The sequence below is a fragment of the Passer montanus genome, unplaced genomic scaffold, assembly GCF_014805655.1.
Source record: "Passer montanus isolate IOZ18808 unplaced genomic scaffold, ASM1480565v1 scaffold38, whole genome shotgun sequence".
NCBI classification, from domain to species: domain Eukaryota; kingdom Metazoa; phylum Chordata; class Aves; order Passeriformes; family Passeridae; genus Passer; species Passer montanus.
Genome location: NW_024368596.1, coordinates 3316702 through 3329470, shown reverse-complemented (window position 1 = coordinate 3329470; position 12769 = coordinate 3316702).

Here is a 12769-nt window from a genome sequence, read left to right as displayed (position 1 = left end):
CCAGTGAAGTAGGGAAATTGAAATAATGAGCTACAGGAATCTTTCTGCATTTTGGCAAGATTTGAATCCACAGCTGTTTATAAGAAAGTAATTAGTGGCCTGTCAAGCACTTTGAAGATGTTCTGAGTGCTAGAAAATTGTGATAAACTTATCTTTCTGTGCCTCTGTGTCTTGTGAGCGATTATTCAATCAGTGGGGTTGTTGACTGGAAGACTCAGCCAAACAGTGATTGGGTTTCTAAACTATTCAATTACCTCTAATGAAGAAGGATCAGAGAAACAACCCTTAAACACCTTAAACAGAGCAGCAGTATTAACACACAAAATAACTCTCAGGAGAAACCTCCAGACACTTGCCAAGGTTGGCTTTGGAGCCAACTGTGATACAAATGCATAAAATATTAGTTCCTTAATGGTAGTGAAGTGTTGCTCTTTAAAGGTTACTGTCTTCCTGTCCAGACAAGGCTGCAGTGGAATGATGAATGAAGCGATCCATAAATCTGAGGTTTTCAAGCACCTGCAACTCCCATTGGGGTCAACAGGAATTTTGGATTACTGGGATTTAGCCAGTAAAACCTGATTCTGCATGAGATTAAGAATCCCCAGGGCTATTGGCCTCATCAGGCACAGTGTTTACCTGATGAAGTACTTGGAATGACGGCTCCAGAAATGCTGCTTATTTGGATGCATGTTTGTGATGGGAGACTTGATCTCTAAAGCACAGGGACCAGGTCTGTGCCAGAGAGGCTGCCTGGAAGTAAAATCGGGAAGAAATCTCTCTGTGGCTGGCAGAGAAGCATAGTCATCCCTGCAAAAACTGCAAGACAGGATTCTGCTTCTGAGGCAATTTCTCTCTCTTCTCCATTACAAGTCTCACCATATACAAAGAGCTGACTTGTTATTGGAGCTCAAAGGAATGAATGAGCTCAAAAGAATGTGACGAGGAGAGAATGCTACAATTCCACTGGGAAGAGCTGCTTCTTTTTCTTTAACTTTTCCATTCAGTTAATATTTGACTGTGGCCTTGGAGCAGAGTCCCATCGGCATCCCCAGCCCTGCTGCAGCACGGGACAGTCGGCTGCAGCACAAACACTGCACCTGCCTGGAGCTGTCTAGAAGCGCTGTGTGTGTCTGCATTTTTGAAAGTATCTCACGGTTTTGTTTCCTGTGAATGTGCATTCAGCCCTGCACACTCGTGAAATGCTTAGCTGGGCTTGGGAGCGTGTACATAGCGGGCCACAGTGGGGGGATGGGGCAGGGGAAGAAAGAGGGGCTGTAAGGCAGCTTGAGAACTGATACCATGCTAGTGTGAAACTTCTTTGTGAAGGGAACAACACTGCCAGGTTTTGGCTTAAAGATTCTCAAACACTCCAGCAGCTTTAGAAACTTGAATGTGTCCTAGGCTCAGCTGTGTGCAGACACAATGCTGGAGAGGAGCCCCCATTTAAAATGGTGCCAAGGGCTCCAACAGCTTCTGAAATTCCAGGATCAGGCCCTAAAAATAACAACACGTTTGACCCAACATAGCCAGCAGAGCCAGAGGAGATGATAGGCTGCACAGCATAGTTCTAAGCCAGCTTTCCTAAACTGCAAACCCATTAAATATTTAGGTGGCCATATGCAAATCATTTAAATTCTGTTTCTCAGAAGCACACCATGGTGTACAGATGTGCTTTGTGCTGAGATCCTCATCCTAGGCTTTCAGCAACTATTTATTTTAAACCAGTAAAGGACTTAATTAATGGCTAATTGCGAGCTACCTTTTTTTGAAAGGGTGTTTATTTATGAGGGAGGAGGGGGAGGAAGCAGAAATGCAAAGACCTGAGTTTCTGTCAGAGCAAACTCACATGGAAGAAAACACACTTTTGTGACTGTACCAAAACCCCAGGATTGCTCAAGATATTTTCAACCCCCTCCACGGGTACCAATTTGCTAATTCAACAAATAAACAGCCCTTTATGTAGGAGCTGTCTCATGGACACTGTGAACACTTCAGAGACTAGGGCCCCAGATCTTCTTTTCTTAATGTCACTGTGAATTTGCTTGTGGAAGTGTATGACACCATGCGCGGGGCGAACAGCTGAGCTCATGCTTCAGGCATTCTCCCAGGACCGAGGGGGAGGGGGCTCTCTGCCAGCTCCCGGCCGCCTCTCCCCTCGCCTTTACACACACACAAATCATGTTATCATAGTGAAAATATGTAAGAATTCCAGGAAGCAGAGGAAGTTTGTATGTTGACCTTAATTTATTTTTTTCCAGAGGAAGATCACACCGAATGTAAAAAGGACGGTGGATGCTAGCTAAATTCATTTGCAGATACTTTAATTTTCATTACAACTCCTTCTTCTGCTGTATTTTGTCTTGTAGGATTAATGCTGTTTGTATTTTATCCCTTGTGGCTACTTTGACTGAGAGAACTGAAATCACTTGGTGAGAGGTCTATGGGACTTATTTGGACTAAAAAAAAATGTAAAGGAGGTCCCAGTGCATTCCGGTTCTTATTTTCCATTACAGTACAGTAAAATTGGGTGAGACTGTTTCTGGAGGGAAGGGAAGGAAGGGGTGGATGAAAGAGTGGGCTAACACATTAGGCTTTGGCACATGGAGACCTGGGTTTATTTTGCTTTACAGTTCTGGGCTGGAGCTCTTAAAATGCTGATCAGTTTGGCCCCAAACGCAATTGCACTTCTAAAAACACACTTTAAACTTGCAAATGCCTTTGGAAGACTGCAGGACCTTAGAAGCTGCTGTTCTGGGAGGTGCAGTTACCTGCACTGGCTGGTGCACAGCACCTTGCAACACCCAACCATTCCCAGCAGCTCATCCATGATTCCCTGCCTTTCTCCCTGCCACCAGCTCACCCCAGCCTCCCTGCTCCTTTCTCTACTGCTCACACCTGTGAGGTTTTGCACACAGTCCACCACAGCCATTCCACCCTAGGACACTGCTGCAGAGCCAGGGAAATCGTACCCGAGTCCTTAAACACTCATCTCTCTCCATGTGCTATGGACAATGTGGTGACACACAGACTTGTAAAATGGCAAGTAAAGATAACCCATTCCTCTTAACTCTTGGCCAACAAGGAACCCAAGCATGGAAATATTTCTGTTTAATTGCCAGTTGTCTCTCATCCTGGCAGCCTCCATGAGGAACACCAGCCATGCCTGGTGGAGCACCACCTGTGTCCTGTGCCCCCAGCACACCTGAGCCTGCTGGTTACTCCTGAGGAACCCCACACCCTGTTGTGTGCTAGTGCTCTTCAGGTTTCGTAAAATACGCTTTGACCAGCATGTTTTAACTTGTAATATGACTGGGCATTAATCCTGGACACATCTTGAAGAGTTTGGTTTGAGAATTTACCAGATTGCTTAGAATTTCTTTGCAAACTATTTCATTCCTTATGTTTCTCTGTTGCAAACTTAAGCTCGAAGCCTGATTCAATTTTAAATGAGCAAGCCTGTTCTTCTAGCTAGCAGGCAGCCTGTGATGTATATTTGGGGCAGGCCTCCCCACCCAACAGCTCTGCTCAAACAAGTAGGGCCATCACAGCAAAATCTCCTGCACAGCTCGGTGTCGGCAGCCTCCCTGAAATCAAGGGATATGTCACTGAAGCTGTCAGGGTAGGACTTGTCCCACAGAATTTATTGCTCTATTCAAGTTTTCCTTTATTCCTTTCTACAGGTCTTCTGAATGCACTTCTTTCTCTCTCCCTCCGCTTGCCCCCCATTTTATTCTCTTGTCACATATTTCAAACACACACCTGCCTTCCCTGCCTCAGCTCTGGAGGACTCAGGCAGAAGGAGGCAGGAAAAGCAGTATTTGAATTATATTTTGGTTTTCAGACTATCCATAGAAGTAAGCAATGCATGCTACTTTGCATGTAGTGGCACTGAGGCTTTTTTCTTTTTAAGCATATAACCCCCTACCAGCTGCAGTCTAGATTTACACCACGGGGAAGAACACAGTAGAACCAGATTGGAGATTAATCAAAGCAAATTCTGACCCGCTGCTACATGTGTCTCAATGACAAATGATTTAAAAAGTAAAAATAAAAAATGAGGAGGCTTTTCTTTGGTAATAAACACTACAACAAAAAGGCACAACTTTCCCAAATATGCTGTGAAGAGAAGACAGATGCCTTCTAAGGCTTCTTGGTGTCTCTGGCCATTGTTGTGGCTCCGTGGCTGTATGCTGCCAGCACGGGGAGCTGCCCCAGCAGGGTCCAGCATTCCTGGCTCCAGCACAAGCTGAAACATCCAGAACCTTCTGGGGTGTCCGAGGCAGACTGCAGAGCCCAGCTCACCTGCCTCCTGGTCACTGGGAAAATTAATGATCCAGAGGTTCTGGTGTAAGTCAACCACGCTGCCCAGGAGAGAGCCAAAAAACCCCTGGGATCTTTTCTACACAGAAATCCCTTCTAGTCACTTGTTTGTGACTCTAAATCATATAGCTTGTGAATTATAAAAACAGAAAGTCACATACAATGATGAATTATCAGTTATCCTGAAATGTGACATTCTTCAGCTTTTAGGGGTATTTTTATTCTATAGGGATTACAAGCAGGTGAAAGTTTGCAGTTAGCAATCACTAGAGTAGCACTGCTAGCCTTCATTAAGAACATCTACTTAGACTTGTGGGCTACCATCCTCACATGGCATAAACTAACATAGCTCCATTAAAGTTACTGTAGCTCTACTTAGCTGCATCTTCTGGGGAGCCAGCTTTTGCTTTCTTGGGAAGAGAAAATAGAAAAAAAACCCCAAATAATTAGTAGGGGGAATATTTTCTATTTTTTAAAAGTATATTCACAGGTGGCACAGGTAAATCACTGTATTTAGATGTAAGAACTGAGAAGATACCAGGACTTGTGGAAACCATATCTATCTAGAAGAAGGAAATACTCCCATCCTTACTGGCCTGTATGAGATATTTTAAAGACATCACAAATGGTTTTAAGTATCTTTCTCAGCAAAGACCTGGCTGAATTGGTCCATGTGTGTAATCAGGACAGGGTTATACAGTAAGGCTCCGATTCAGCAAAGTGCTGGAGCACACCTTCAGCTTTTAGTGCATGAGTGGCTTCATTGAAGTCCTTAGTAATTACATGTTTTGCTGAATCAGGACCTGAATTTATTTGGGGCAGGAGGACCTTAATATCTTCCAAGGAATTATACTTATTACAGGGGACAGTCTATAAATTAGTGTTTAAGTTAAAATCAATTTCTAGATAATACATATCCCTAAAAGACAGATTGTTAGTTTGTATGAGCTTTGTAACAAAACTTTAATTAAACCCTTTTTAAATAAAACCTGTCGTACATTATACTGCTAATTGACTTGACCTGGTACAAAGAGGACTCTGCCAGCTAGAGGAGACTAAAGGAGATTATTCTGTCTGGTGCTGCAGTGATTGTGTGTTAATAAAATTTATTTCTGCAGACTTGCCCAACTCCCTATTGTGTATTCAAGAAATGTGTGGGCTTGAAGCCAGTCATCACAAAGCAAAAAGTAATAAAACCTCAAAAGCTGACTTTTTCTACCTCATTCTACTGCTTTGCTGTCGCACAAAGTACATGGTACAGTCTGCTTGCATGCACATCTCAGAGTTCTCTTTTTTAATTATTTTAATTTATTTTTTCAATTATGTTCAACTCTGCACCTTATTAATGTGAGCACAGTAACAAATGAAGGACAATTAAAGGATTCAAAAAAGCTCAGTGATGAAATAGTCTGGGTGTGGCAATCATATTTTATTGCCACTACACTGATTACATACAATATAACACATCTAGCAATTAGAGAAACATGTTAATCCTCTTGGCCCAGACCTATTTCACACAGAATTCATTTCAGGGGGCCAAATTCTTCCTTTACCCTCATGCAAGTAAATCTGAAATAGCTTCTTGCCAATCAGTAGAATCATTTGGATTGACGTTCATGTAAATGACAGCAAAATACGACCCGCTGACTTCACAGAGTTATTCCTGATAGATGCTGGGTGCAATCACAAAAAAGTAATCACAAGAACTTATGCAAGAAATGCATGGAATAAACAGGAGGACTTGGAAGTTTTAATACGTGCTCAAAATCATGAATTAATTGGCAAAAGAAACTTGTTGGGATAATTCACACGACTAGAATATTAATATATCTAGTGGAGCTCGTTCAGGGAGAAGGACAAAATGCTGTCCACAGACACAGTCATCCCTCAGTGCAAAACATGGGAAGAGATAACCAGCTGAAGATCCCTAGCTAATAATAACAGAGGGAGTGAACACAGGTGCTGTCACAGTAGAGGGGGGGGTTGGGGGGGTGTACAGAGCAAAGCCACAAAGAACAGATGGACAGAACTCCTTTTGGAGGGCAAGAAGATGAATCATGCACACATCCAGGCCGCTGGGCTTGGAGAGAATGGAGGCACAGGCAGGAGGCTGATGGAGATGCCTGCTGGGACACAGGGATCACAGGACAAACTCCACGCTGCCAGTGTCTTCTGGGAGACAAGGCTGGAGAAGCAACTGAAGGGAACATTCTTTACTCTTCATTTTAAGAGTCAGGGGAAATAGGTTTAAAAATAAGCAAACAGAATGCGATTTGGTGACAGTTATAATGGAATGAGAAAACCCACTGCTCCTGGAAGGGAAAATGAATAGCAAATAGAAGCAATAAACTTGAAAAAAGCCAGATTAAATAAACTCAGAGAATTTTAAGTATTATCTCATGGGGAATGCACTCAGAGTAGCTGACAGTTCCTTAAAATAGTTCTATTAACAGCATGAGTGCAAATTATCCCAAAGCAGCAAAACCATTTGAAGTGTTGTAAGAAACCATCTTAGCTAAATCATGGACTCCTCCTCTCTGACTTCAAACACGAGGAAGGCACAGAAAGTTAAACCTAGGTCAGATTATTGAAGACCAGGAGGAAAGAGAGAGTGTAGGGCCCAAGTCACAAAGGTCAAATGAGAATGCATTGGTGCAGAAAGGACAACAAGAAAACAGGATGTAATCATACTTCATAAAGAGAGGAAGATGAGGAAAATGTGTTGGTCTTCTATTGAACAAGGCAGGGAAAGTTATTGACAGGTGATGCTGAAGAGGCTGAGGGCTTGAAGGTTTTTTCCTGCAATCTTTACCAAAAAGGTCAAATGAGGTTAGGTGGGAAATGGCAATAGTGACAGAGGTAGAAACACAAGTGAAATCAGGGAAAGAACAGATTAAATAGTGCTTAGATAAATCAGATCTTTCAAATTGGCTGGGTCAGTTACATTTCATCCTAAAGTACTCTACTGAGCTACCTAAAGCAATCCCAGGGCCATGAGTGGTTTTCTTGGAGATCTTAGGGGATATGGGTGAATATCCACAAGACAGAAAAACAGCAGATAGTGTGTTTCCTTACACAGAGGGAAAAGATTCTAATGGGGAATTAAAGAGCAGTGAGTGAAGGTCAGTTTTTGGAAAAATATGGAAACAATCATATTATTTGTAACCACTCAGGAAATAACAAGGAGATGAGTAACAGTTAGCATGGCTTTGTCAAGAACACAGATTTGTTAAACCAATTTAATTTCCTTCAGTGGGGATGGAGGAGAAGCAACAGATAAATCTCAACTTTATTAAAGCTTTCCAGGATCAGCCTCCTCATGGTCATAAGTGAGCTAGGAAAAATACAGTCTCCCTCTACTTACAGAACTCTCTCTAAAACTGGAAGTATGTTAAATACATTTCTGTAGGCATCTGCCCTGGATTTGCTCCTATGAAATACTTCTACTCCAGTCTTTTATGTTAGATCAGAATGACTTAGTTTCTGCATACAGTAAAAGTGAGAAGGGCTGCACAGGTGATACCAGGCTATTCTGAGGATGCTTGCTTGGAATACAATATGATTTTTCACAGCTGGAGCAGTGTAGGCAGTTTGTGGCAAGTACTTTCAGCTTTAAAGAAGACACCAAACAGAAAAGATCTAGCAGAGAGCACTGAGAATAGCCAGAGGCCCAGCAAACACAAGCTACAAGGAGAACTGGAAGGAAGGCTCTCATATAGTCTGCAGAAAAGGCTGAGGAGGGCTACACACATAACATGCACTTAAAAGAGGAAAGGAGTAAGTAGTCTTCCTTATCCAGTGTGGACTGGATAAGAAATATTGGGTTAAACAGGAGCACAGGAAATTTAGGTTAAACATTAGGAAACACTGGGTAATAATATGGCTAGTTAAGCACTGGGAAAGATTGCCTGGGGAGGTCATGGAGCCTCCCTCCTTGGAAGGTTTCAAGAGCATGCGAGATGTACACTTAGCAGAAGCTATGCTTCTAAAGTTGTGGCAGACTTGGATGACCTCTGAAAACCCACTTCCCTTTATGAGGGCTACTGTTCCCCCAGTTTGAAAGGAGAATTCCCTCTAGGGAAATGGCAGCCGTGCCTGGATGCTGGCATGGCACATCACAGCAACCCCGGCCGCTCTCGGCGTCAGCGGCTCCGCAGGTGCGTCAGCCGCTGCCTCAGCTCCCGCAGAGAGGTGATCCCTCCTGCAGGCACCTCTGTACCTGAGCTAACTTCTCAGCACTTCATTGAACCAGGAGCTCAGCTGGCAGCCTTTCCCCTGCCAAGGTGCAAACACAACTGCCCAAGCTTTTACCATCCACTGTTCACACCTGTGGCAGCGCTCAGCCAGGAATTGCTGCTGAAGGACACAGAGGGACTTTACTCAATGCCCCGTGTTTCCAGAGAAAACTGAACTGCTGGGCAAAAACACAGCCTGCACTCCGTGCTCTAGCTCAGAATTCATTTCAGAGGGAAACAAAGTACTGAACACTGAAGTCCAAGTTAGAGTCTCATGTAGCAGATCAGGTCCTACGCACTGCACCTCCTGCACAACAACCTGTGGGTAACACACATGCAGACAGCAAACACCGGATCATTGGCCACTAGCCAAGAATTTATCCTACAACAAACATGTTTCAACTGAGACCTAGCAGACCTAGCCATGTGCAGAATGCTCTGAATGACACAGTTGCTGAAGCTTTCCAATAAAATGGTAACTAGAATATCTATCACTAAGCTCACAGTCACAAAGATATTAATGTTCCTAGCACCCCCAGCAGTCCCAGACATTTCACTCTATCTCTGCCCACTGAAGCCACAGTACTGTAAGAAAGTCACAGCTCCCAGAAAATGAGGAAGTTAGTTTATCTGAACTTACACAGCATGACATGAAATCGCTAAAATGATAATTAAATTGGGGAAATCAGAAGAAGGCAGAGCTTGTCTGGTGGTTGAAAAGGCTCAGTGTACTAGAATTCTTGCATTCCCTTCCTGTACAAACACTGATCTCTATCTTAGGGTGTCAGTTGTAAAGGAGGTGTGATCTGTTACACAACATATTTCATTCAGTTAACAACACTTAGCTACATGCTAATAAAGCATGTATTAAGAATACATCAAACGAATAATTTAATCACAGTTTCTTCTCCCATTCTCCTAAGCCTGGACTGGATTTGAGGCATAAAGAGGATCCATTAAGTATTTTTCTGTTTCAGTAGGTCTTTCTGGCATATTGGGCCAAGTTTCTCAAGCTTGTAGGAGGAAGGAGATAAAGCCACACAACGCATGTGCACACTCACACACACACATAAACACAGAGCAGGAATGAGGAGATGATGTAGCCACTGGCAGGATGTGTCTGCTCTTGATTTCACAGTGCCACCGAGCCCTTCCCTGGGTTACACAGTGGGGTTTTTTTCCATGTTATTTTGTTCTCAATGCCAGCACTGGTGATTGATTGACTGAGCTGGTGCTGCAGGATTCAAAACAACAACCCTGGTGGCAGCAACTCAGGGAAATGCAGAGAACACTGGGTTAATCCAAGGAGAGAAGAAACAACGCTGGTGATCTGCCAGCTCTGAGCATCCTACAATAAATCAGGAATAGCTATATTCATTGTTTTAAAATGAAAGATGCAAGCAGAGCCTGGCAGAAGCATTTTAAGCACTCTGTGCTGGGCTTTAGCCTGTGGGCACCCAGAGAAAAAGCCCTTTTTCCTTCACATTGAGCTGTTCCTCACACATCTCATCCCACCAGCACGTGGGCTCACAAAAGCCTTCCCTCCCTCCCTTTGGGGCTCAGGGGTTTCTCCCTGCCTGTCCCTGATGTGACCATTTGTTATTCACCTGCACTGAAATGGAAGAGGTGCTCCTCACACAGCAGCCCCTTCCCTCTGGCAGCAGTGTCCCCTTCCCCGGGGTCTCCCCTCTCCTTGCTGAGGATCAGTGAAACCCTCTCAGACTTCACACCTGCGCCTCCCACCAGGGTAAAGAAGGTGGAGACTTTTCCAGAAGCAATGCTTCTCCTTGGAAAAACCCCTAGAGAATTCGAAGACGATCCTTGAGCTTTTTGCTTTTGTTACTTTTCCCCACTGTCCCTTTATCTCCTGTGATCTCCTGCTCCTTCTCACTCCACTGCTGCTGCCTCTTAATTAAACATTTTGACACTGACCCTATTTTCACTTTATCTAACCCCCCTCTCACTCCCTTCAGCAGAGTCCCACCGACGTGGTCCCATTATGTTTCTCCTCCCACTCAGCTTCCAGTAGTAGCTACTTGTCTGTTTTCCTGATAGGAATTCAGCTTTCCCCTGGCTGCATTATGAAGATAAGCTGCTCCTAGTGACAAAGGAATCACTAATGGACGTGCCTGCTTTCCCATCCCGGGGACAGAGGCTGCTGCTGTCAGGAACTTTTTCCCTACACAAGTAGTTTTCCAGCATGCCCTGTAAAATAGAGCACATTTATGATTGCTGGCATACTCACAGGGTTACCAGGCAGCTTTTTTCAGCACAGACTTTACAACTTGCATATAGATGGACCCAGACATGGCTCTGGTTAGAGACAATGGGAGATTTACTATTGCATGTATTTGCACCATGATTTGGTGGCTTTGTATAAACAAAATAGAAACAGAAAATAATTATTTGTTTGCCAACCCACTGAATGTAGGGAAGAAGCACAAAGTTTTATTCATCTGCAAGCTCAGCAGATGTCAGTGTATGAATGGCCTGATTTCAGTCTCATTTTTGGACTAATGAAGATTTAATATAGCTAACAGAACCATGAGATAATTCTGGGTTTGAACAAAAAGTGATTCCATATCATCCCATAACTTGTCACGATAAAACATTAACTAACCCCATGAATTTTGTTGGTGGTGTTTTGTTAGAACAGCTTCTGAGGGGAGTGATAGTTCAGTCATTATTTGAATGTCTGCTATAGTGGAGTCTATCACCACTGAAAGCCCAGAATAATGGCCTGTGTTATTCTTTTGCATCTTTTTCTATACAGCTTTTGAGGGAGCTGTAATTGAAGAGAAATGAAAGGGCAGCCAACCAAGAGACAATACTGCAAGGATCAGTACTGGAATGTGAGACAACATACTTTAAAAGCTGAAACTTTAAAACTTCTGCTACGTGTGTACTTTTGAAAAGGGTAACATCAATAGCAAAAAAAAAAAAAAAGGAAAAAAAAAAGAAACCTCGGCTATTTTCTTCTGATTAAACTACTTAAAAAAAATTTTTTGTTTATAATCTGGTGGCCTCCTATGAGGGCATGAAAAAAGGATTAATGCCTTCACTGGGTACCTAATTTTTACTGCTGTTCTCTTTAGAAAATGTGATTAACTAAAAAGGTGAAAAAGAGACCCATGGAATAAAGATATGAGAATACCAAGGCAGGGTGTTACAAAGCAGGGACCCTACAGCAATTTACAAAAAGCTTGCAAAATATGAACTGCTACTTAGCATCAAGTCCTGTGTCAGCTGGGTCTCCAGTGATGTCAGTGTTGTACCCCCTGCTGCAAGCATTCCTGGTGCTTACAGAGAGCTGAAACACCACAGACAGCATTTTCCATACTTAGGTTTCAAACTCCAGCACTTAGAGGATTGCAAGAGGATCACCACTGTGCACTGACTGATGCACCAAGCTTAAATTTTCCTCCTGTTTCTACAAATATGAGGACTAGAAGCTCTTTAGCAACCTGGTGTAAAGCCACTGAAGCCATTTTAAAGCCACTAAAGTCAGTGAGAATCTTTACATGTGTCTCTTGCACTCTTGGATTCTCCAAATACTTATGTGTGTACTTAATGTTCACATGAACAATCCCACTGGAGAAACTGTTTGTCTTAAGCTCAGAACAGGGCCAAGTTTAAGATGGCTTTAGCTAAAAGTGGCCAGGGTAAGCCCAGACATAAGCCTTTCCCTACCCAAGCCAACTCAGAAATACTCTCAATTTCTGAAATCATCTGTGCATCTGAAGATATTTGGGATATGTTTGTGCTCAAGACTTAAAATGATACAGTAAAGGACTGAGCTTGTTCAAAAGAAGCTGGATCCCAAACATAGGAGTCACTGGATCATAAACATAAGAATACTGAGGCTATTTCAGGCTGCAATAAGCAATGTTTCCTCCAGTGTACACCCCAAAAAGATTAAGTTTATGTTGCTTTTAATGATGAAGAGTTTAACAAAGCATAATTTGGAACCAGTTTTCAGTACTCCTGCCAAACTCTGAGTAAAACATCATTTACCTCCTAAGTGAACATTTTTTTCTGGCAGTTTTGTATGAATTAAACATTTTGGTCATTTAAAGGAAAAATGTTAAAAATCTGGAGTGTTCTTAAAATAGCAGATCAGTATACTTGAAATATCTTTTCTGATTTTAGGGAACTCCCCCATGCATGTAACGTGCTATGAAAACCAGAGCTATTTTGCACAAATTTCAGAGCAA